Source organism: Poromitra crassiceps (genome assembly GCF_964638095.1).
Source record: "Poromitra crassiceps genome assembly, chromosome: 2".
Taxonomy (NCBI): domain Eukaryota; kingdom Metazoa; phylum Chordata; class Actinopteri; order Beryciformes; family Melamphaidae; genus Poromitra; species Poromitra crassiceps.
In genome coordinates this window covers 29,985,237-30,012,275 of record NC_139624.1, presented here as the reverse complement: position 1 = coordinate 30,012,275, position 27,039 = coordinate 29,985,237, and the positions used below count along the sequence as shown (strand labels likewise).

Sequence of the window (27,039 nt, the reverse complement as noted above, 5' to 3'; positions counted from 1 at the left end):
CTACATGAGGTGAATTGGGAGAGAGAGAGAGAGAGAGAGAGAGAGAGAGAGAGAGAGAGAGAGAGAGAGAGAGAGAGAGAGAGAGAGAGAGAGAGAGAATATACACTAAAAAGATAGGCTATTGGTCACCTAACTGTATAGCCTACTGTAAATAGAGGTGTGTGTGGGGGGGGGGGCAGACTTGAAGCTTTTATCAGAGCAAAGGCAGGCTCTGTGGTGGTGTAAGATACTGTTTGTATTCCAGCTTTTGGGAGGCTATTTGTAAGTTGCCTAACCTATCTTCACGTCTAAATTACAATTTGTTCTTATTAATTTGGGTATTTTGGCAGTTTAGATGCTGGAGGGCATAAGTGAACACACTATTATTATTATTATTATTATTATTATTATTATCAGCATCATCATCATCATCATCATTATTATCATCATCATCATCATCACCACCATTGTTGGAATTTCTCCCCTCAGATGTGGACTGCATGGATGATGGATGAGACAGCCGGACACAGCTGCAGTCAGGCTCACGACATTAAACTGTAAACATCAATATGACCGCGACCAGCTTGTCTCGCTGAGCTTTATGAAACGGCCCGCACTGAGAAAGGCACTTCTCGCAGCACGCACGGCTACCGTCATACATTACGCTGCACGCAGCCCCAGTCACAGCTGCAGCACCTTACAGTAGCCTTCAAAAATAAAAGCATAGAGCGCTACAACATGTCAGTTTCAGTTTGATTTGACAGTGTTTGTGTCAACTTTTGTATCTGTTCTTGCAATTTTGTTGTTCATAAATTGATCCAATAATGTACGATTAGCCTATGTGATTAGAAGAAGGAGTACGGTATGTGATTAGAAGTAGCCTACGTTTATTTTGAAAAGCAACGAGAGGAAGTCCTGCAAGTAATTTTTGGTAACTTACTTTCTTCCTGATTCCAGCAAGATTGACCGACCTCACTGAGCCACAACCTAACTTCCACGGTAAGTCTGTTAATGAATCATCTTAATCACATGAAAATCATTTGCCAACATGTTGAGAGTACAATTGGCCTCTGTGGAACAACTTGAAAGTCACTTTTGTAACGTAACAGAAGAACTGTAGCCTCAATTTGCTATGGTCGCGGCTGACGGCAGATCAATGCTAGGTCTAGCCTCTGATGTGCCGCCGCACTGACGTGTCTGAGTGTAGACTGGAGAAAAGAAACTAACGTCATTAGCCACAAATCTGGTGATTTCTTCTGGCCATGGGATTAACGTGACCAGCAAGCAGCAGTAAGCCAGGCAATGACGATAGCTGAGTAGCATGTGCTTTCATCACAGCTAAGTCATCAATGCTAATTATTACCATCAATGTTAGTGGAGGTTTAGCTAACATATTAGCATCAATCCTAGCGGAGATTTTTCTCTGTTAAAACCACATATCCAGAAATGGCAGTGGCAAGAGAATACACACAGGCTTAGATAAGGGGCTTACCTACATGTCTATGAGGGGGGATTGTGTTCACAACATGTACAACTAACGTTACTTGCAGGTATGTCTAACCAGAGAGATACGAGGAACAGTACAGCCACACTCAGACAGCCAGGATAGGAGGGAGCGCTTGTAATTTACACCAGCGCAGCTGAGCGCATGCTGAAACTGTCACGAGCGGGTGGAGTTGAAGGTGTTACCGGTGGGCATGTTATGTAATCGGTGTAAGGCTCCCCACCGTGTAACACCGGTAACACCTAATATCGTGGCAAGCCTAGTGCCCAGTTGAGAACGGGTACCCTCCCTTTGGCTATTGAGGTTGGCAGGTTGAATTCTATTGCTGAGGAGGAGAGACGTTGTACTGTATGTGAATTAGGTGTTGTGGAAGAGTATTTTCATTTTTTGTTTCATTGTACGCTATATGAGGAACCAAGATTGTCTCTATTTCAGTTAATGCAAAATAAGAAACCAGAACTATTTTGGTCAGGAGATGATGCTAAGTTGGAATGGCTATTCAGAGATTAATAGTCTTCAGTTTGGCCAGGTTTATTGGGAGTGCTTGGAAACTCAGAATGGAGAAGTTGTTCAACTCTGTCTTGTTTATGTTTGAGCTTTTTGTAGCTTGTTTGTTGATTTGTTTGTATTGTTGAACTTGAATGATTTGTGTCTTGTAAGCCCAGATGGGTTGGGCACCATGAATATGGTGCATGACACAGAAATAAAAATGTATCTATCTATCTATAGATATAATCAACTCAATTGAATCATCAATCATGAATGCAGACAAAATGAATTCAGGTCGAGCAATGTTTATTTGTGCCATTTCAGATGCCACTGAGAAAGAAACGCAGAATGGCAGAGATTGCCCGAAAGAGATTCACCAAAGCAAACGTAAGTGGCGTCATTTCAGCAAAAGCCAAGGTATGGCAAGGTAGGTGGTGGGGGGTGAAGGGTGGTGGATTAAGTGTGTGAAATCGGTTGTGGAATAGTCCATTTCGGTGAGTCACTTCTATATGCAATTGAGTTAGCCTATGTGACATGTAGGCTATAGTAAACATATATTTTTTAATTCCAGTGAATGATATTGCCTACATGTCGTGTTACATATTTTATTTTTTAGTGATTTGCTTCACTGACTCACAGGCAGTGCATAAAAATGAATGCTGCAAATTGTACAAGGAACACTCTAACCTCTAAAAATATTCATGTTTAGCCTGCAAAAGCAGTTACATTGATGTAGCCTACTTTGACATGACCAACACACAGCAGTAAAAACAATAATAGGCTATAGCCTATAGTGTGAGGAAGTGTAACCTCTGTAAACAGCTGTTACACTATGGTAATTATCCCTGCCTGCCAGAGAATACTTTATTGTTGTTGGAGTGTTTATGTCCAAATAACCTAGCATGAACAACAGTAATGATATCAAGAAAATCCTTATGATTATTTATCATGATATTGATTTCAACCAGATCACCTAGCCCAAATTTTTTATACAGCCCCCTGGACAAAAAATGCACCAGCTGCCCCCTGGATACAGTAACTCTGTCTACAAACTATAACCGCCAGTCAAGAAAGACTTTGCAAGGTAGCTACTGTATGCTTAACAAACAACATAATTGGTAGAATGATGTAGACTAAGTAAGGAGATCTGCTTATTGCGCACTTCTTCGGCATCTGCGAGAGAGCAGGAGAGAGAGAAGAGTAGAGGGGAGGAGAAAGAAGCCACTTTCAGACATGAACTCCGGGTCAGGTCAGACATGAACTCCGGGTCAGGTCAGACATGAACTCCGGGTCAGGTCAGGGTTGCTTGCCCTGAGCCTGACCCGGGCGATAGGTGAAGTGTACCCTTTCAGACATGAGGCATGTTGCTTTCATACATGTGGAAAACCTCCGTGTGTAAAGTAGAGAGGGGGCAGGGGTGGGGGGAATTTGGGCATGACCACACAATGGGGAGTTGTGAAAACTGACCACACAGCTGTACTTCACTGTCTGACCATAGCCTTAAGTGAATCACATTGACATTCACACAAACTATCACAATATGCAGAGTCTGAAAACAAGTTGCTAAAAATACATAATGGGCGATAACTAAATCTATATATTTTGATTCGATCTAATCTACCGTAAATTCCGGACTATAAGGCGCACCGGTGTATAAGCCGCACCTTCAGAGTTGACTGTTTTTTACATATATAAGCCGCACCGGTCTATAAGCCGCGGGTGTTTTGATGTTTAATTACCATATGTAAGGGTTCGTGCACAGAGGGGATTGTCGGAAAAGAGATGGCTGTTTGGGGAAGCTCCCATTTATTAACATTTCAACAAAACAAGTTGCATATTTGCATAACGTATTCAAGTGTTACCATTTAGTGCAATAGTAGCTACAGAACATGTACTGTGCTGTGTAAATTTAGGCGTCCTTGGCATGAAAAAGGTTGAAAACCACTGATCTACATTATAGCCTACAGTAGTACCATAACAAAAAACAAAGCTTACAGCGCTTGACGAGGCAATATCAATGGCTAAATTAAATGTGTTTTTTTTTAAGTGCAAAATAAAGTGCCTGTAACACGACAGTAAGCGCGTAAGCCTAAAGTTGCAGTAACACGGCTGCTTAAAATATACGGTAATCAGCCTACCAGAAAAGTCATTAATCCTCGTCTTCATCTTTTAGGCTAAGGTGCAGTACACGGCTGTAACCAGAAAAGTCAAGTCATTAATCCTCATCTTCGTCTTCTTCCTGCGTACTAAAACCACCAAAGTCCTCATCTTCAGTGTCGGAAACGAACAGGCTCAGGGTGGCTTCGTCAGCCACTCTCCTCTCTCCTTCGTTGTCGCTCTCAAAACCAACGAACTCCTCTTCGTCACTGTCGGAATCGAACAGCCTCTGAAGGCCCTCAGCTGGCGGCGTCCTCCTCTTCATCACGCAGCAGTCCAGCCTTTCGGAACCCGTTGGTGATCGTGGATGTTTTGACACTCCTCCACGCTGTCAGGATCCACTGGCAAACTTGAGCCTTCAGTCGGATCTGAACGGCACCTCGGCCGTCTGCTCTCTGTGTCAACACCCTGATGCCAAGGTTACGTGCTGCTCCTCGATTTCCTTCTTTCCTTCTTCTTCTCGCCGCCATCGTCGTAACACAGCCAGTTCTCCATCTTTTGAAGCATGATGTTAGATTACAACGAGCTAGTTGTGTGGCTTAGCCTTCCAAAATGTTGCTGTTAGTTTTTTAGAATGTAATACATAGAATTGGGAATGTTACATTCAATTTCATTCAGACTGTCTTTCAGGCTCAATCGCTGCCTTTTTCCCCCTGGAGCGAGGGAGGAGGGAGGGTGTTTTACCGTAGTGGCTGAGAGAGCGTAGTGGCACAGTGCTCCAATCAGGTCGCGAGGCACATTTTTTGCAACATCATCCAATCAGGGTCTCGCTCTCGTAATGTCTGTCTTGCTCTCGTTCTGCCTCATACCAACATCCATAGATTTTGGAGGTTCCCGAGTGGCCGTTTGCTGAAAAAATCCATAGATAAGCCGCACCGTTATATAAGCCGCAGGGGCCAAAAAAGGCCAAAAAACGGGAAAAAAGCCGCGGCTTATAGTCCGGAATTTACGGTAATTCGATCTAAATAGATAAAAAATGTATTGATTAACTGCCTAATGTTCATGGCATATAATGTTTTGCGCATAACGTTAGTAATGAATTAAACAACCCTACAACTCACGGCCAGATGCATCCATTTCCTTGAGTCTCAAGCGCTACAAAGAAAACAGGTCTTTGCTAGGTTCAGTCCTGAAATGCATCAATCCTACTAGAATTATACAGAATAGAGGAAGCGAGACGTTTTTACCTTCAAAATAAAATCAATGTTGTATTACTTAGTAACAAAAAATCAGAACGGTCGACTCACTACGGGTTAAAATTGACTTTTCGAAGGGAGCAGATATTCTTCCAGTTTATCTCTGTTCTGTATATTTTGGATCACACATACAAAAAAACATTACACGTGCATTTACTTTATTTAATTGCCATTATTGCGAAGGTTAGACCCGGAAGTTTCAGTTTTATACTGCCTGACTTGACGCTATACTTGGAATTTGCAGTTCTGCACGTGAATCTTCACAAACGCTGTGTAAACGTTAAATCAACGTTAAATTACACCTGCTCTAGTCATCAGCCTATCAGAACACAGCAGATTATACCTGTTCTAGTCATCAGCCTATCAGTACACAGCAGATTACACCTGGTCTAGTGATCAGCCTATCAGAATACTTTGAATTTGTTGAAGCAAAAGATACCCACCAATGACAGCGAGGGAGAAGTCAGTGGTATGTTTGATTTTTCATTAAGAGAACGTACTGCTGATATTGATAGTTGCAAATGAGTATTGAATCCATTTAATTTTTTTAGTATTGATACTTAATCGATACTATTGATACCTGTTGCAAATGAGTATTGTATCCGTTTAAAAATGTTTGTATTGACTTTTATCCATACTATCGATACATTTGACAACCCTAATCGGCGTGCACGTTTGCCGATAGACGCCGATATGACCACTTTTTTTACAGACCATATAATACTGCTGAAGCTGCTTTGAGTGTCTAATAGCGTTGTTTGTCCAGCAGATAGGGATGGGGCCGATCCGATCCAATATCGGTATCGGGTGCCGATATGGCACTAATTCACGGATCGGATCGGATCGGAATTGGGGGGGGGGGGGGGGAGTTTTTTTTTTTTTTTTTTTTTTTTTTTTTTTTGCAATTCCAGCACACAGCTGGCCATAATTTGTGTAATAATGTATAATAGTATCCTTCTTTGCCTTGTATATTTTCTTAATTTTGTCTGCTTTTTGCAAGGTATATTTAAAAAAAAAAAACTTTAATTGGCCAAATCTTTGCCTATACTGTATATTCAAGAAAAATATTGGTATCGGCATAATATCGGTATCGGCAGATATCCAAATTCAGGTATCGGAATCGGATCGGAAGTGAAAAAAGTGGATTGGTGCATCCCTACCAGCAGAGTGCGCCGACTCAATTTTACATTCAGCACTGCAGCACATGTTTGTGGAGAGAGGGGGGGGGTGCATCGTCCATGCTTTGTTTACTTTGTGGGTTGAATATGATCAGAGCGTGAAACGCAAGCGGAGACAGAAGCAGCAGGCAGTCAGACAGATGTGTTGGTGTTGTGGACTAGTGTTCATGTCTTCACGGTAAGAATGTTAGTTTGTGAAATATGTAGGCTACTGGAAAATTAATAAACAATGACCCCATCATTTCCCCTTTCAATAATGTTGTCCCGTTGCCTGACAACCGCCATGTCACTCAGTTTATCACCAGCCTAACGTAGTTTGTCAGACACCATACAGCAGCAGATGCTAATGCATTAGCTTCCCCTAACGTAACAAAGCATCACCAGAGCAAAGGTTTGCAGCTCATCAGACAACATTGGACTGGATTGAGTCCGTTTTTTACGCTATCTAATGCTATCTTAACTTACCTAATGCTAGTTGCAAGATGCAATGCTGGAAAGTAGATGGATAATAATGTCCACATTATTTACTCTCCGTGAAAATGAGCATAATCATAATGTCACCTGAATGTAGCATTAGCTATTAAATTCCTTGTCAGCTTAGTGGATGTGTGTGTTTTCACATAAATAACACGGCTGACGCTGCTGATCTCTCGATTCGGCAGCAACCATGAGTTGTGACCGTTGTGAACATTATAACATTAGATGACGCATGAGTGATGCTCTGTTTGTTTTGAGCATGTAGTCACACAAAACTGTTTTGTTCAGTACACCCTCAAACCAAACAATTCCAATCACAAAGTTTTCCACTGAACCTTTTCCCTGAACCTGTATAGCAAATAACACGGCTGTCAGCTGATTTGGTGTAAAACGCTTGGACTATTATTATCAATGTCAGTCTTGATTCGGCAGCAACCATAACTTGTGACCGTTAACATTATACAGTAACATTAACAGCCAAATATTTCTAAAGATGACATGTTTTAAACAAGGGGGAGAAGGAAAAAACGTTTCTTTTTTAGTCCAATCCATTGAAATACAGTCCCTAAATATGAATAGGAAAATGAATTAGTGAAGATTAAGCTTTTTTGAATAGACTATACAGAATAGAACACATGCACTACAAATTAGTTTAGTTCCAGCTCAAATATAATATATAATTCAGTTAGTATGATGCTTTTATTGATTTATATATTACAGATGGCTGAGGGTGCAAGAAGCAAGGTGTTTAAACTAAATATTGTAATTTTAAACTAAAATATCCTGCTTCCAATACATATCTTTGTCACATGTGTGATAATCACCATATTTTTAGGGATCATTACTGCAAAAGAAATTGTGTTTATGTATATATTACGCATATGTAAAGAATATCGGCCGATATAATATCAGTATCAGACATTTTTTATTCCATAAAATCGGCATCGGTATCGGTTTGAAAAATCCCATATCGGTCGGCCTCTAATTTATATAATAATAATCTGTCATGCTGGCTTTCTGTCCCTCTCCCCCGCCTCATACTCACTGAGCTGGCTACTTCACGGAGCTCTGGAGGGGGAGGGGGGGGGGGGGGGGGGGGGGGGCGACAGCGACCATTCCGCCCCTGATACTAGGGTAGGAGCTTGTCTTAGAGCCGGAGAGTAGGAGGGTCGCGGGAGCGCGCATAGCTCACCAAAATGTGTTCATACATACACCGCCACCCAGATCCCCTGTAATAGGGATGTTGAAAATGATTATTTTTTGGACCAACAATGACCCTCATTAGCAGACTATTGTTCGGTTAAATTAGAATATTAAAATGTGCTATTTGACTGTCTGTGCCCCATTAAACCATTACCACAAAAAATGCTTTCTTTTTGGCCAGCGCAAGCGGGCCCTTTATCTGGCTTTGTCCTGCCGATCCTGTCATGGATTTACAAGCCTGCGTTTTTATTTTTAATTTAAATATCCAGAATTATATAAGAATTTAAATCTACCACTGCCAATACCAACATTCAGCTAGGGAAAGCATAGCCTAAATAAAGCATGAGAGTATCTGTCTGCTGCACTTGCCCCCCAAATTACTAAATATCCTCCCCTGCTCTGGAAGTAACATTTCTTTAGGACAACTGAGAGATGATGCTTTGTTGATTTATTTCAGAGTGGATTTTTAATTATTAACACACAGTCAAACAGCTGGATAATTTTTACTACTCTCGTCTTAATCATCCATGTTCACATAGTCCTACCTGATGACGAGGTGGGTCCGTGGATCACGGGTAACCACAACCGGGTCATTGTTGACAGATGATGAAGTCATGTGAGCTAGCTTGTCCAAAACTGTGCATTTCTCCGTTTGTACCTATTTGATGCACTTTGTCTTTGGCGAAGTGTTTAGACAAATTGCCCATATTTCCAACGTTGCTAGTGAACGATTTATCGCACTTATGCAACGTGAATTGTCAGCATTAACTCGAGTGAAGTACAACCAGACTTTTGATCGCTCCGTTCTTTCTTAACGTGTTGCGGTGTCTCCTTGGCTCGGCTGCCTTCCCTAATCAGTGTGTGTAGTGTGTACATGTGTGTGTGCTGCCCGCCCAGCCCCTCCCCTCTCTCCTCTCAGGCTCGGCTCCTCGCTGCAGCAGGCTGCTGCCTGTCTCTCATCTGAGAGAGAAAGCAACATGGAAATCGCAAAAAATACATTCTTCAATCAATTTTCTTAATTTCTCCAGTACCGATAAGAGAACCGTTAACATGAAAGCTTATTTTCTGGTATCTCGAAATCCGGCCCTGGGGCCCGTTTGGTACCGGGTCTCTGTACCCATCCCTAATTATCGGTGAAATGGTTATCGGTCCACATCCCTAATGTGTAATGCGTAGGGATAGGTATTGTTTGGATTTGATCAATACCTGTACTGCTTATCAATACTGTACTTATCAATACTGATAATGCTCTCCATTATTTGATGCAAAAAATAGACATGCCATGAAAATAAGGAAAAACATTCAACAGTTATTTTACAGTTATTACTCATTACAAGTTAAATCCCGGAAAAGGCCTATTTCTCTGCTATGAAAATGTTGATTTATTAAATCTAGCTCACTAGTAGAAATATGAATTATTTTGAAAACTGGAACCCTTTGACCAGAGAAAACTACCGTACTGTACTTTTCCCCATATCACTCTTAAGGGGGAATCATACTACAACATCCAGAATGTATTATGTTCATCATTGAGTAGAAACTCAATACCAAGATAAAGTTGGCAACTTTAAAGGTCCCATATTTTGCTAATATGACGCATTATTATTTGATTGTTGGCCTACTCTAGAATAGCTTTGCATGATTCACAGTTCAAAAAACTTGTACTGGCTCTTTTGTACAGCTTGTACTGGAAAAAACAGTCATGAGGATTTCCAACTTCCAATCGTGGAAGTTGGAAATCCTCATTAATGTTTTGTTTGCATCTGTGTTTGCCCTGCCTTTTTGAGACAAAATGGCAACCATGAAAAGAAGGGTCTATCCACCTTATTTTTGAATGCCCCGCTGTAAAATAATGTGACTGATTGTTGCAGCTTGCGCATTTCCTCATTAAAACTCAGACGCTGGGGAAAAAAAGTTGCTTGTCTCATTTCACGACTTATTTGAGGGAATGTAATAATTTTATCTATCACATCCACTATTTCTGTTGCTCTTTGAACAATTCTGGATATTTATTGACAAGATTTTTGCTAAGCTGGATGCGCTACGGGGGGTTAGGGTTAAAATCGCTAAACCGGAAGTCAAACTGTGGGAGATTGTTGCTCACTTCATGGAGATCTACGAGCTCCAGTATGTTGTGTCTGTGTCAGCAACGTAACGGGGAGGGGGGGGGGGGGGGGATTACACCGGAAGAACCACCCATAAGGCATCATGGCATCTCGAAATAAGATGGATAAAGGTTGTTAGTTTGTTTTTGGAGTTAAATACACAATCCCTGCATTTTTCATTTTGGCTAAATGGGGTTCACGCCACACTTTACGCCAGCTCTGTGAGTATTAAGTACTTTGAATGCGGGTCTGTTTGACCACAACAAGCATTGTCTGCCGGGCAAGCGGCAAGCCTGAGTGTAAGCTGCCCTAGCAAAGCTAGCCACAGCAGCTAATGTAAACGCTAAACAAATCCGCGACGTCCTCACCAGGTTTGGTTTAATGTAATGCCAGCTCAGATGTTTCCTTCCTCTCGGAACCTGTGCGGGACATGGATTGCAAATTGCAATTAGGGATGTCACCGTGTACACGGCTGACCGGATATTAAATCATAACTGCTTAGAAAAAACAATAACCAACTACACGTCTGCGTCACATCAGCTGTGACTGTACCTTTAAGACAGGCAGCTTTATGACAGTCTGCCCTGCTGGAAAGTGGTGTGGTTGTAATTGTAAACATGGAGCCAGTGTGACCGCATGAAAATAAAACGTTTAACAGTTACATCGTGGTCCACAAGTTATTAACACATTCACTGCCAGCCTTTTTTTTTTTTACTGTAGGTAGCTTCTGCCAGAGGGTTTTTTTGAGGATTCTGGCTCATCTTTCAAGACCCGAGGATTCTTTTCTGCTAAGATTTTGTGAACACAAAATATCTCAAAAGAACTAATAGAATGTGTGCTTTCTCTGTCTAAAAGAGTTAGTTTGTAGAGTTAGTAGTTATGTAGGCATTAGCACTTGAATACAGCAGGGTTTCAGCATCTGAAAATTTAAGCTGAGATAAATAGCTTTTTGTGAAATTCGATAGAACAGTCACTTTAACCATTAATTTTTGGCATCAGTAAGACGTCAGACATCTAAACAATAGTTTTGAACAGTAATTTCCTCCATAACAGCAGGAAACACCCCTCTACTTCAAACTCCTCCCTCCGTGTGTGTTCTTGGCTGCAGCGGGCGTGTCACAAGCGAGTTGCTGCTGCTGCTGCTCCTGTCTGCTGGCGGCCGCTGGGCAAGTCTGGATGGGCTTGCTCGTTTCTTTTGCGATTCTGGTCTTATTTATGCTGCGTGTTTCAAAGTGTGTTGCACCCATAATCTATTATGCAAATTTGCAATCCCACACCGCCAGCAATCAGCGCGAAAGCGAAAGCGTTTTCGCCAATCCATTTTACTGTATGAGAATGGTTTCATCGCGCGTTCCCCTGCAGTTTTGGCTCGGCTTTTTCTAGAATGAAGAGCACTGTCGCCACTTAGTGGGTCGGTGGAATGGGTTGTACACGTTCGGTGGCTCCAATATTTTTATAGGAGACGTGGGGGGCGTTGATCCACGTCCCACCGTCAATTTTTTTTTTTTTTTTTTTTTAAGCCGAGATATCTCGTCATTGGCAGTCAACCGTTGGATTTTGTAAGCCGAGATATCTCATCAATGGCAGTGAACGTGTTAAACATAACATTGGCGACGAGGATGATGGATACTCTGCTCTCACCTCTCTGCCTGTTCCTCGCCCTGCCTGGCAAGCCACTGATCCTGTGGGTTTGCTGGCATGAATCCTTTGAAACGTTCATACTAGGGCTAGCTGATGCTAACGTTGAGAGCAAGAAAGCCCTGCTGATACACAACGTGGGCAACAAGGGACAGCGGATTTTTCGTACTCTCGGACCCACTCCTAATATGCAGACTGTATCACACTGCTGTCTAGGGCTGGGTATTGGTTCAAATTTCAACAATCGATTCCATTCCGATTCACAAGGTTCCAAATCGATTAATCCCGATTCGATTCGATCCGATTTGATTAATTTCGATTTGGTTAGTGATACCAAAACATGTTATTTGAGCTGTATCCTGAATTACATGACTGTCCAGTTATGTAACACATCAATACTGGTATTAATATTGACATTTGACAGCAAATGAATATGAAATATCAGTAATGACTGAAACTGTTGAAAACGGCAAGGACCAAGACCCCTCCCAGAATGTTGACAGTATTGCATCTTTCAAAAATATGCTGTGGCCAGAAATAGCTTCAAAATGAGTGTTTAGTTACTCTTTAAGTTAAAATACAAATTTTGCTTGGATATGAAAAAGATTCTCAGAACAAACGCTGTAAATTGTACTAGGAACTCTAACTTGGTGCATCATTCAAAAATATTACATTAATAATTCACCCCAAAGCATTTACAAAATACAAATATACTTTTTATTTTATTTTTGTCATGACCATTTAGCCTACAATCAAAATACAGCCCTGAACAACACAATCAGTGTTTCCCATACATAAAGGAATTTGTGGCGGGCCGCCACAATAATATTTTGACCGCCACAATAAGATGTTGACCAATTTTTTTTTTTTATTATTATTATTTTTTATACAGTGCACCTGAACGCAACATGCAAGATATCCACTGAATAAGTGTCCAATAAATGTTCATGTCATTCTGGCCAATACTTCTGTTTCATTTCAGTCTGGAATATGGAATATCTTTCAATAATCTATGATTTAGCTGCTAAATTGTCAAATACCGCCATCTGCTCGCTACCCAGGCACTTATGTATGTACTTAACCTAACTAACTTAACCTAACTATAACTATCCGGTGTGCACAACACTGTCAGCCTAAACTCCGGCTGACACCCCAAAAACCTACAATCCGCTACAGAAAAATTTATATTGTTTGTTTATTAACTGGCCCCTCGCCTTCTATCATTTCACGAAAGTGGCGAAGCAAGTTGAGCATCCCTGACCTATAGGGAGAAATTTAGTTTGTCATTGTAAACCCACAGCACAGTAATGATGACATGTTCTTCATAGATCTAGCCTTTTAATTTTGCTCTTAACTCATTGAGTGCCAGCCACCTTTGGAAAACGGATGCTCCCAGTGCCAGAGTTTCAGAGCGTTTTCAGTGATTTCTCGAGGCCCACAGAATATTGTGTGATATTACTATGTAAACACCGAACACACCCAAAGAACGATGAGACTCTCTTCTATCATCAGCAAAAAAAAGTTTATTGATATCATTTTCCGTTCTTTAGTTATGAGCCGGAGAATATAGGTTGATTTCACCAAAAAGAGACGTTTCAAATTAGAAGCTGAGATAATTAGCCTTTTGTGAAATTAAGCATTTCAAGCACATGACTGACTCTGAAGCTAATATGTTCTGATGTAGTCACACCTCAAAAATAATTTCCTTCAATAAAACAGTGAAAACAAAGGAATTTTGTTTGGCAAAATAATATTTTTTAGCTGCAACCAGCAGCGCTGGCCCCTGCGTGCGCTGCTGGTTGCAGCTTCTTGCTGGTCTTGATTTACTGCTGGTGGGCATCAGATATTCTAGCTTGCGTTTGCCAATCCTGTCCTGCTGTCTGGGTCTGTCTGGGTCAGTGTTGTATGCTGCCCTGCATGCCCCACCCGCTCAACTGCAAACCCCACCTCCGTGGGTGTGTCTCTGGTGGCTCTCTGCTGCGTTTGCTCTGTACTGAAAAGTGCGCTACATCCAGCTTTACAGCGTTCCGCGTGTATTTGTCACCGGCTCCCATGCTTCCAGTTGAGAATAATAACAACTCCACAACTAATCATGTGGATGGGGCTATCGCAGTGGACACGGAGGGGCTCAATAGTGGCAGCAGATTGGCTGCTACAGGCACAGCTAACGTTATGCTTCATGCATATCAATGCATATGGATGCGATTTCCGTTTCCCCATGACTTCTTCTCTGTTTTTTCCTCGCCTTTCTGTAATCTGGAGAGCACTGTCGCCACCTAATGGGTCTGTGAAATAGCTTTTACACATTCAACATCCACCATACTTTCACAGGAGATGGATCAGGCTTTAATCCACGTCCCACCGTCAAAAAACGCAATTGACGACTTTAGTTGTCATTGGCACTGAACGTTACTATTTGAATTGACGACTATAGTCGTCATTGGCACTCAATGAGTTAAAGGAACACTCCGCCCATTTTCAACCAGCTTTGTATCATTAGAACAGGGGTGCCCAAACTTTTTTGACCCAAGATCTACTTTTCAAGTAGCCAGCCTCCCGAGATCTACCAGTCCAGTTTCAACATCGCAAACGCACACACATCGTTTCCAGCCTGCAGTAACTAACCCCACAACACTTTCTCGTTGTCCCACAACCACTGTAAAACTTCACTGGCCACATGATTCGATTCGATTACGATTCAGAGGGCTACGATTCGATTCGATTACGATTATCGATGCATCTTAAATCGATGCATCACTTTTTCCCCCAATACATGATTTATTTTTTCTCACTTTACAATACAATTGCATTGTATTATGATCCATAATTAAAATAAACAACTGCATGTACTTCCATTATATTTTATTTTATTATAAAAAAAAAAAAAAAAAACCTCAATGCCATGCGATCTACCACACTACCTTCGCGATCGACCGGTCGATCGCGATCGACGTATTGGGCACCCCTGCATTAGAACATCAGTAGTATATCAGAAAACTGTAAACGGTTTTGAAGTCTGTCATTTCATTTGACAGTTATTGAGTGTTAAAGTGTGGACCAGTGACATCACTGGTCTACACTAACTCAAATTAATAACTCATTAACTCAAATCAACTCTCAATGTGTAAACGGTTTTGAAGTCATTCATCTAGTTTGACAGTTATTGAGAGTTGATTTGAGTTAATGAGTTATTAATTTGAGTTAGTGTGGACCAGTGATGTCACTGGTCCACACTTTAACACTCAATAACTGTCAAATTAAATGACAGACTTCAAAACAGTTTACAGTTTTCTGATATACTACTGATGTTCTAATGATACAAAGCTGGTTGAAAATGGGCGGAGTGTTCCTTTAAGCTTTCTCAAAGTACACCAAATTCATGCATTTTACTTTAAAATGTTTAAAAAAATCTCGCGGGGGGAGCATGCCCTCGCACCCCCCTAGGGGGTCTGCGGTCCCTTACCACAAATACTCAAAATCCTGTGGGAAACACTGACAATACTCTCCAGTCAGCATCAGTGTGACGAGCAGAGTGACTGACACCACCAGTGCTTTCTTTAGTAAAGTAATGCAGTCAGTCACTACTCCATATCAAAACAAGAGATGAGGCTGAGGGCAGCTCCACTCGTCGTCGTTTATATATTGAGATGCCGCTGACTCTCTCTGCTGACTGCAGTTTCGTTTTGATGCTTTGTTTCACAGATTTATACATGTTGGGGATTATGTCTACAGCAGCGGTCTACATTCAGATGTTTGCGTCGCACCATAACGTAGTTCACATTCGGGTACCTTCGGGAACCTTTTGAAGCTTTCATTCATTCATTCAATACAGGCGTATATCCTTGCATTGGCTGGTAATTCTAATGAATCGTTCAGTCTATTTTGTGTCTATTTTGTTTCAGTCCAGACGACTTGCCTTCAGATAGCAGGAGATCTGGCTCGCTAGGTGATGTCTCATCAGGTCACAGGTGGAGGTCACAGGTCACATGCTACTGAGCCCATTACCATTTGAATACTCGACAGTTACATTGTAGTGTGGATAAGCAGAAACGTAAACATTTGAAAACACAATGATTTGGTCACATCACATTGTGTTTCCCCTACCATTCTACAGGCCTGCCAGGCTAACAGCGCCCCTGCCAGGCCAGAAAATAAGTAGATTTTCTTTTCTTTATTCTTTTTTTCTGCTCTCCCCAAAATCTCAATAAACCTTTATGGCATACTATTACTACTAGTGTTGACAGTAATAGAATATGCCAAATCATTCAAAACAATAAGCATTTTGCTTGTAGAAGCATCGTGCCAGCGTGCAACAATGTGCAACAACGTGTGTTGTTGCCTGGGAAACGCTCATCCCATAATATACGTGTTCGCATCACATCCCATAATAGTATGATGATATTTGGGATGCCATTGCGAACATATAGGCGAACAGGTTAGCTAAAAGTTTAGCATTGCCAGTGAGGGTCCCCACCGTTGCCGTCGGGGTATGTTTCAAAATCCCTCCAGGCCTGAAAAATGTTCTAGGGGAAAGCAGTGGAAAATGCTAAAGTCGAAATGACAATATACTTTTGTAAATAATTGTCTGCCTTGTTTATTTGTGTTTCAGATGGAGGTGGTTGGCGAGCCTGATGACCCTGGCTGTCTGGGCTCTGGAGAAATCTATCCCCTTCAAACCTCCTTCCCCCTCCCCCTCCCCCCATCCCGCAACGATGACTCCCCACCCCCATCCCCTCCCTTTGCAACATTGCGTGTGCATGTTGCTACAAAACCTAAACAAACAACATTACCACATGTTGTACCAAAAACTAAACAAACAACATTACCACATGTTGTACCAAAAACTAAACAAACAACATTACCCGTTGTGCCAAAACCTAAACAAACAACATTACCCGTTGTGCCAAATACTCTGAATACCTCTGGTGAAACTCTGAAAATCTCTGAACAATCTCTGTTTCTGTCTGATCAACCACTGCCTAACTTTGACAATGTTCTTGAACAAACTAACCACAACTCTGATTCCCCTATGCTCCAGCACTCTATTGTTGAAAAGCAAGATCCTGCCATCATGGTTGATCCATTTGATGACCCAACAACTGAAGCAAAGCTGCTGACAAGTAACCACCCTGATGAAAGTGCACTTAGTGTGACCAGTATTCCAAGCGCACCTGCTAAACATTCCTTACAAGGTTCATTTTCACAAGGTTTTGCACTATTTAAGGATAATGCTGGGAAACAATGTGTAGCTAACAGTTTATCAGCTGTAATGATGAATAAGGTGAAAAGCATAACAACTTGGAGTGACAACAGACACAGAAATGACGTTGACTCTGTTCTTATTGAAGGGAATAAGTTATACAGCTACCTTAAATGCACCGGTCAAATACGTGGAACAAATAATCATCTGCTGATTGGAGAGTTGCCAAATGAATACGTGATGAACAACGTGCAGTTCTCAATAAATTGTGGCTTGCCTTTGGCTGGACTTGTTGGTGTCATTGATGAAGCTGATGATTTGTATATGAGGGATATCAATGTACCATTCGATTTGGCTATTCAAAGATCATTGCTAGATAATGATGCTTGCTTTGTCACTTTGAATAATAATACATGTGTGATTGTTAAGCAAGGCCAGTATTTTGCTGTGTTTGATCCTCATATGCGTGACAGCCAGGGGCTTGTGGATCCACATATAGGAACTGCTGTAGTTGTTTACCATACTGAACCCACAACGGTGTATCATCACTTGAAGACCCTGGCCATACAACTACTTCCTGAACACTGCAGACTTGAACAGATGCCATTTGAGGTTACAGGAGTCAAAGTGACCATCACAGGTAACATGATGCAACATGGTGAACAGCCAACCACCAGCAGACAGTGTGTCCAAAACATTTCTGTTAAACAAAACCAAGAAGAGGGCAGACCACTTTACAGTGCAGTTTTGCAAGGCAAATACAAACGGAAATGCACAAATAAAGCAACTGGGCAAAGTTATGAAAATGTGACTAAAAAGAACAGATACACTTTAGATGGGGAAATGAAGCACCTGGAAAATAGTGAAAATCTTGCAATGATAAATATGGACAATGAAGCGCACATAGACAATTCATCAACCTTTAATGATACTGTTAAAGCAATTGCAGACAATGACTCACAGACCACAGTCAATACTAGCCTTTCTGACTTCACAAAAGAAACTCAGACTGCAGCGTGGCCTAATAGTTCAAATCCCTCTTATGACCATGATCCAGATGTATGCTCAGAAGACATTATGATAAGCAAAGTAATCACTTCTGATTTCTCATTCAAGCCTTTGACCTCAGCTACACGGCAGAGATTATGTTCTGAATTCAATTTGAGAAATGACAATCACCCAAACAAGGTACAGGATGTAGATTTTTCCCCAATGGGTCAAATATGTGAAACAAAGCCAATAAAAGGTGATGGGAATTGTTTCTTTCGATGTTTGTCAGATGCTCTCACAGGAAATGAAAATGGACACATGAAAATCCGCCGCTCTGTGGTCAATCATCTTACCCAACATGCATCAGGATTTCAAAAATACTTACCAACAGCACAATCCTCTGTGCCAGAACATGTAAGGATATCTAATATGAAGTGTTCAGGATCCTTTGCAACAGACCTTGAAATTTGGGCAGCTGCTGACCTGCTGAATGTTGATATATACACTTACAACAGAGACAGGTGGAATTACTATCCAAGTGATCATTTTGTTGGCGACTTTGAGAGTGATAATAGAAATGGTGAAGCTATTTACCTGTATCACAAGAATGAGAATCATTATGATAATGTAACATGTGTCAAACACAAGTACAATACTTCAGTATGCTCATGCCATACTACACATGATAATTTGAATAAACATGATTCAAGTGTAAAAGCAGAACATCACAAAGAACAATATGCAAATCATTCAAGGAAAACAAAATTGGATGAGATGAAAAAAAGATATGCTTTAAACAAAGATAGCATTCTAGAAGGAAAAAAGATGAAGTATGCTAATGATAGTAATTTTCAGAGCTACTCATGTGAACAGAGGAGAAAAAGGTATGCTGAAAATCCAGATTTCGTGAAAGAACAAGAGAGAAAAAGATATGCGGACAATCCAGGTAGCAAGAGAGATCAAAGCAAAAAGAGATATGCTGAGAATCCAGATCTGAAAACAAAATTGTGTGAAGCGACCAGATTCAAATATCACAATGATGAAGCATTTCGAGATGAAGTGAAAAGTCGAAAATGTGCCAGTGTTGCAAAGCACAAATCCAGAAAACATGACATTGATTGTGTTATTGAGGAATTTCGCAAGCATGTGAAACATGGCCCAGAGTTTGTGTGCTGTTGCTGTCACAGAGCACTTTTTAGGAAGCAAGTGAAACTTTGTCAGAGAAAAATTGGTGTGAAATGCAGTGAACTACAAGAAAAATGCATAACGCTTACATATTTACATATCTGTGATGATGCATGTCCAGAAGATTGCAATTTCAAGGATGAAGCATATTCTAAATTGTGGATTTGCCACACATGTGACCGAAAAATTAAAAATGACAAAATGCCTGAGCAGAGTGTTGCTAACAACTTGCATTTGGACCCAATTCCTCCTGAACTAAAATGTCTTAATGAACTTGAACAACACCTTATTTCACCGCACATACCCTTCTTGAGACTGATCCCTTTGAGAAAAGGAGGCCAGAATTCTGTGCAGGGACCCACTGTATGTGTTCCATCTAATATGTCATATGTAACAAATATTTTGCCAAGGAATGAGAGTGATGATAAGCTAATAAGGGTGAAAATGAAACGCAAAGTGTCGTATAAGGGACATTATGAAGACATGTATGTTGACACAGGAAATATAAAGGGTGCTCTAAACTATTTTTATGACAATAATGAGTACTTTGAAAAAATAAAGTACAACCATGACTGGGTAAACACACTGGAGAAAACCAAGTCTGAGCCAATTGAAGATGAGATGGTTGATGAAGATGTTGAAACATCAGACAAAGAAGCAGACGAAGCAGAGGAAACAGAAATACAAGATGTATCACATATTCAAGACCAGCATGGCATGTTTGCAAGTTCTTGTTTACAATCTGTGGATTTAGGTCAAGAAGTGCTAGATCAGCATTTTGATGACATCATATGTATTGCACCAGCAGAGTCAAATTCTCCAATTAGACTGCTGACAGATCGAACAAATGAAGCCAAATGTTTTCCTGTGTTATTTCCAAAAGCAGGACCTACTTATCATGATTTACGTGAACAAAAGTTAACTTTGAATCGATATTTTAATCAGCGAATTCTTAATGCTGAAGGCCGATTCTGCCAAAATAGAGATTACCCATTCTATGCCCTACATGTATTAGAACTAGACCAAATTATATCAAATGTTTCTATAGCACTGAGAAAAGGGACAGACAAAAATTTACCAAATGTTACGAGCGATGTCCTTAAAGAACCAGAGGCACTGAAAAAACTTCTGCATTTTGATCAAGGCTACAAATTTCTCAAACCCATTCGAGGCACACCTCCGTATTGGCAATCAGCTCAAAAAGATGTATTTGCCATGATAAGACAACTTGGTATTCCTACATGGTTCTGTTCATTTAGTTCTGCTGACCTGAGATGGCCTGAAATGCTGGAAGCAATGATTAGAAAAGAAGGACTGCAAGTCAAGGTGGAAGATCTTACTTGGGAAGAAAAATGTGGACTTTTAAGGCGTAACTCAGTGATGGCAGCCAGAATGTTTGATGACAGATTTCAATTCCTTTTGAACAATGTTCTCAAGAGTCCTGCAGCACCTATAGGAAAAATCAAAGACTATTTCTATAGAGTTGAATTCCAAATGCGTGGCTCACCGCATATACATGCATTCTTTTGGATTGAAGATGCTCCCAAACTAGACGTAGATCCTGATGAGAAGGTTGTGGAATTTATTGATAAATATGTGACATGTGAGATGCCAACTGATCCAGAACTGCTGGAAACAATCGTTGTCCAACAACACAGTGAGCACCATTCAAAAACGTGTGACAAAAAAAGTGGCAAAAAAAAGCAGAAGGGTCGAACTAACTGTCGATTCAACTTTCCCAGACCAGTCTCAGAGCGGACTTTTATTAGCAGACCACACAAAGATGAGAAGGCACAAGGGCAACAAGCAACTGCTGAAAACAAACAAAATGATGTTGATGTCATGGACATAATTAAGGATATTCCACATGCATTTGACATGAACCAGGAAAATATCACCAAATTATTTGAACAAATGAAAAGTGTGCTATCAAAGCGTGAAGAACGGGAAAAGTTCAACTCTGCCGATGAATTCTTTAAGCATTTCAACATATCACAAGCCATGTTTGAGAAAGCAAATTGTAAACTCACTAATAAAGCAAGTATTGTGCTACAAAGGAAACCAAACGAGGTCTGGATAAACCCTTACAATAAAGACTTGCTCCGCTGCTGGAAGGCCAACCTAGACATCCAATTTGTTCTAGATGCATATTCTTGTGCAGTTTACATAATTTCCTATGCTCTCAAAAGTGAACGTGAAATGGGTCTTTTGCTTGATCAAGCTCAAAAGGAAGCAATGAATGGGAACCTAGAAGCTAAAGACGCAATGAAAAAAATTGGAACTGTTTTTCTGAAAAGCCGACACATTTCTGCCCAAGAATGTGCTTACCGACTTATTGGTCTACCCCTTAAGCATTCCTCACGTGCAACCATGTTCATACCAACTGGCGAACACCCTGTCAGAATGAGTTTACCTTTAAGTCAACTTAAGAGGAAACCTGCTACAAATGAAATAGAGGAAAAGGATATGTGGATGAAAAACTTGGTTGACCGATACAAACACAGACCAGATTCTGAACCCTTTAAAAACATGTGTCTCGCAACATTCTGTTCCCAGTACAGAATCCTATCAAGGTCTCAAATCCCAAAGGGTGATACAAGTAACATCATTCAACTAAAAGATGATTTTGGTTTCATCAAAAAACGAATGAATGAAGAAAAAGCAGCTGTGATACGTTATTGCAGGTTCTCACCTATGAAGCAGTCAGAAGCCTACCACCAGAGTATCCTCCAACTGTTTTTGCCACATTACTGCGACAAACAATTGAAACCTGATCCATTTCAAACTTACAAAGATTTCTATGACCTTGGCGCTGTGCCCTATGTAAACAACACATTGGAGACAGTCAAATCCATAGTTAATGACAACCGATCTCTGTTTGAGAAAGAAGCTGAGAAAATAGATGAAGCTGAAAAGACATTAGAGCTTAATGGTGATGCATTGGAAGATGCATGGGCACAGATTTGTCCAGAAACAGAACTTGAGCGATTGGAGTGTAAAAGGCCCAAACAAGACACTGATGAACTAAATGAACATTGCAACGATGATGATATCCCAGACCTTCAGCCAGAAAAAGCAACTCCATACACAATTGAAGCTAATGAAGCACAGATGAAACGGTCAGATGCATTGGTACTGTTAAGATCTTTAAATGAGGAACAATCAGCAATTTTTTATAAAATCAGAAACTGGTGTTTACAAAAAGTCTATGGCAAAAACCCTCCCCCTATAAGGCTACATATTGCAGGCGGTGCTGGCGTGGGTAAGAGTCATCTAATAAAAGCAATTTTCTATGAGTCAACTAGAATTTTGAAAGCCCTTCATAAAGACGATCCAGATGCTATCACTGTTGTACTTACAGCACCAACAGGTGTAGCTGCTTACAACATAGGTGCAAAGACAATACACAATACCTTTTCACTTGGTACAAACTTAACAATACCACCCTGTCATCTCAGAGAAGAAAAAATGAATTCTTTACGTGCAAAGTTGGGAAAATTACTAATATGGATGATAGATGAAATATCCATGGTTGACCATGTACTTTATGCAAACGTACATGAAAGACTGAGACAAATCAAACAACCAGGTGATGATAGTCTCTTTGGAAATGTGTGTGTTCTTGCAGTTGGAGACCATAATCAGTTACCACCAGTGAAAGGGACTCCATTATACAAGGATTTCAAGGTTAACTTATGGGAAGATGAATTTGAAATAGCTGAACTCACGCAAGTCGTCAGACAAAAGGAAGCAGACTTTGCTCAGCTCTTGAATCGTCTGCGCACCCATAAAAAAGGTGAAAAATTACATGACAAAGATATTCAAATGTTGAAAAATTGTGAAACAGGTGAAGAAATAGATGCAATACACATATTTGCTACAAATAAAGAAGTTGATGACTTTAATCTGCACAAATTACATGACACATGCACAGATGTTATCACCATCAAAGCTCAAGATTTTGAAAGAAACCCTGCAACTGATAGATTAGAACCAAAACATGGCCACCATCACAAAATTTACAATTCTTGTCTGGCAAAATATATCCATGTAGCAATTGGAGCTCGCATAATGTTGCAAAAAAATATTGATGTGTCAGATGGCCTGGTGAACGGTGTCTTTGGGACAATAGTTAACATAATTGACGATGACAACACTGAAGAAAGTTGTGACAATGATGATTGTTTCCCATCTTCCATTCATGTGGTATTTGACAATCCCAACGTTGGTCAAATGCAACGATCAAAAAGACGTACAGCTGACCCTGAAGGAAGAAATATTACAATCATAGACCCAGAGGAAGACACAGTTACAAATAATGGAGGAAAACGAAAACAGTTCCCAATCAAGTTATCTTGGGCGTGTACAGTGCACAAAGTACAAGGATTAACAGTAGACAAAGCTGTTGTGTCACTGAAAAAAATATTTGCCCCAGGTCAAGCATATGTTGCTCTGAGTCGTGTTACAAATCTAAGTGGCCTAGTCATCCAAGACTTTAACGAATCTGCCATATATTGTAATTCAAAAGTGGATGAAGCTCTAAGCAAAATGAGAAAATTCATACCCATCACACCAACCATTTCAACATCAAACAGTACCTTTACTATGGTAATGCATAATACCCAGAGTCTTAAAGGGCACTTCCAAGATATACAAGCTAATAGTACCATGACAAAAGCAGATTGTATTTGTCTCACAGAAACATGGTTAACACCTAATGATCCACCACATGAACTTGCTGGTTTCAAATTCACACACATCTGTCGTACAGATAGTTATGACAACAGTCAACCTGAATTCCGCAAGCTGAGACAAGAGTGTAGAGGTGGTGTTGGTGTTTACCATTCACTAAATAAAGACATTACACTGTGGGCCCCAAAGTGCTACAATATAGAATGTTTGATATTCCAAGTCAAAAGGATCAATTTAACTGCCGCAGTTGTCTACAGGCCAGGAAACTATCCACTTACGTGTTTTCGTCACAAATTGAAACAACTCATAAACATAATTGATCAACATCCTGGGAAGAAAATATTAATGGGAGATTTTAATGAAAATGCACTGGAAGATTCAACCTTAACAAAGTTTATGGAAAAGCACAACTACATTCAAATGGTGCACTCTCCAACAACTGAAAAACTCACTTTACTTGATCATGTGTACATTAAAGATGCAGAAAACGTAATTGTCGATGTGCTCCCAATATATTACAGTTATCATGAGATGGTACGTATTTCATTAAGTTAGATTTGCTCAGATCTACACTGCAATTGACTGAGTCTGCTTGTCCATCCATCCATATGTTTATCATTTATCTATTAAATTGCTCACCTATATCCAAAGCATAATCTTTTAGTACACTTTCTTTGTTTTTTATTGACTTATATCCGATGTCCACTAAAGGGGGGAGGGGGAGGCAGGGGTAAAGCAGACTTGGACAACCCCTGTGGGAAAGCAATTGCTATTTCCCCACTATCAATCCAGAGCCAGGCCATTTGTGACCTGCTCTGACAAAATCAGTCACATTTATTTATTTATTTATGTATTTATTTATGTATTTATTTATTTATTTATTTATTTATTTATTGCATATTTACATATGAATTGATTAATTTATTCATGTATTTATTTATTTATATATTTATTTATGTACTCATTTATTTATTTATTTATGTATTTACCTATTTACGTATTTATTTATTTCTTGATTTATTTCTTGATTAATTGATTTATTGATGTATTTATTCTGTGTAAAGATTATTGTGAAATCCAAATGGCAAATACAGTTTTGAAGCAGACAAGTGACAAGCAGAACTACCTTACTTTGTCAAAATTTGAGACTGTTTTTCTCAAAAACATAGTTTGGAAACTGTCAAGACATAAAGGGGTACATCTCACTCAGTGTTTGGAGTACCATGATAATTGTATCACCAGAAAGCTTACATTCCCCTCTTTCCAAAAGTGTCTAAAACTCAAAATGTGTTTTGGGTCAATGTGACTGATTTTGTCAGAGCAGGCCACATTTAATGTCAAGCCCCAGCCAGTGTGGATCATAAACTTTTACTTTTTTTGTTTACCTTTATACAAGGGGAGTCAGGAGCGCCCTGTTCACATTCACACCTTGACCCATCCTTACTGGGAAATAATTGCAATCCCCAATCCCCATCATGAGTTCACTGGGTTACCAATGCCTCTCGGCAAAGAGTAGACACATGCTAATCCACTCAGTGTGCCCTGGCCCTCTCAGGCATCACACACCTGTTCTTGGTAATGCCATTTGTCCCTTTGAAGCCTAGTTTAGACCCAAGATTCATGATGAGACAAATTGAAACTTGCAATTACTTGCAACCAGCCACTACAACTTGAGAAGCTGAATTAATGGCAACACCATCAGCCAGCTAAGATGAGACAGGCCAGTGAACACTGCTGCAACTTTTCCCTGTAATGTTCTACAACACTTTCCCCTCATTGCAAAGCATTGGTCTAAAGTGGGCTTAAGAAGTTAGACCAGTCCTGTATTTTTTTTTTGTTCACTACCTCCCCTGGCACACCATGGCCTGGCCCTGGATTGATAGTGGGTAATGGCTTTTGAAGGGTATACACTACTACTTCACACTTGTGTGAAGTGTCTAAGTTTACTTTTACTTTTTTTCCCATTCTTTGTTTTTATCAATGTTGCTCCAGTTTTAATTAATCAATTATTCACTTTGATAAACTCAAGATAGCACAGTTTTCACAGCAAAGTAAGAAGTCATAGCTTGTCCTCCTTTCTATATCAAATGGCAACCTCCATTTATGGAAAGACCAGGTGAAAGAATTTCCAGGCACTCCAAACCGTTGACACAGCCCTCCTTCATGAAGCCAGAGAACTGTCATCAGCCAAGGAGCGTACCCAACTGGCATTACATGGTAAGCATTCATGTTTGTCCATAATCTATGATTTGTCTTTCAATTACAACATCACATTTCGATGTACATATTGATTTTAACAAATTATGTAATTTATGTATGGGGTTATTTTGTTTTGCAGCTACGCAATCAAATGGATGCAAGAATAAATAATCCCCAATAGCCAAGGCTCCATCATTGCTGCAATGGCAACCTGCAGTCCATCATCAATGAGCACATCCAGCATCAAAGGTCTCATCACTGCTAACCATATCAACAGCCCTCCTTCATGAAGTCAGTGGACTGTTATCAACCAAGCACCTCAACAACTGGCTACATGGTAAGCATTAATATTTGTCAATAGACACACTGCACATCATCATTCAGAAACCATGCCCAAAATGGGGGGAAACAAAAACTCTCCCCCAATCCAGGTGTTCTCCTATGTCATGTGTTGCACACAAAGATCATACGGCACATGAACATTCCAAATTACTTCCTGGAAAGCTAGATCCACATTTTTCTTCTTGCCAATTCTCAATGGCTTGCTTATTTTGCTCGAGAGTACAAAAAAACTTTAATTGCTGATTTTTCCCATTTGTTGTCTGCACAGCCCACCACACCACAGGTTTTAGCTATGTTTAATTCAATGAAAATGACGCCGGTGTATGGAAGTGAATGGAGTCTTTCCCCCATGATGGGCGTGGCCTATTTCATGCCATGTCTCTATAAATGTATCACATGTTTCTGTACATATATAATTGTCACATGCTGTGTAATGATGTATGGATTTTATAATTTATTTGTCAGCTACTCAGTGAAAAGTGAGATTCAAGAATAGTTCCACCAG

General features: G+C 40.3%; 1 protein-coding gene and 1 long non-coding RNA gene across 2 annotated transcripts in view; one reads left to right on the top strand and one right to left on the bottom strand.

Annotated features, from left to right (window-relative positions):
* tbc1d22a (TBC1 domain family, member 22a) overlaps positions 1-27,039 on the bottom strand; it is a 365,114-nt gene that overhangs the window by 161,449 nt on the left and 176,626 nt on the right. The window lies entirely within an intron of this gene.
* Positions 936-17,340, top strand: LOC310789467. The gene is made up of 3 exons (XR_014553339.1): positions 936-978; positions 2,297-2,359; positions 16,536-17,340. It is a non-coding gene; the product is annotated as an uncharacterized lncRNA (long non-coding RNA).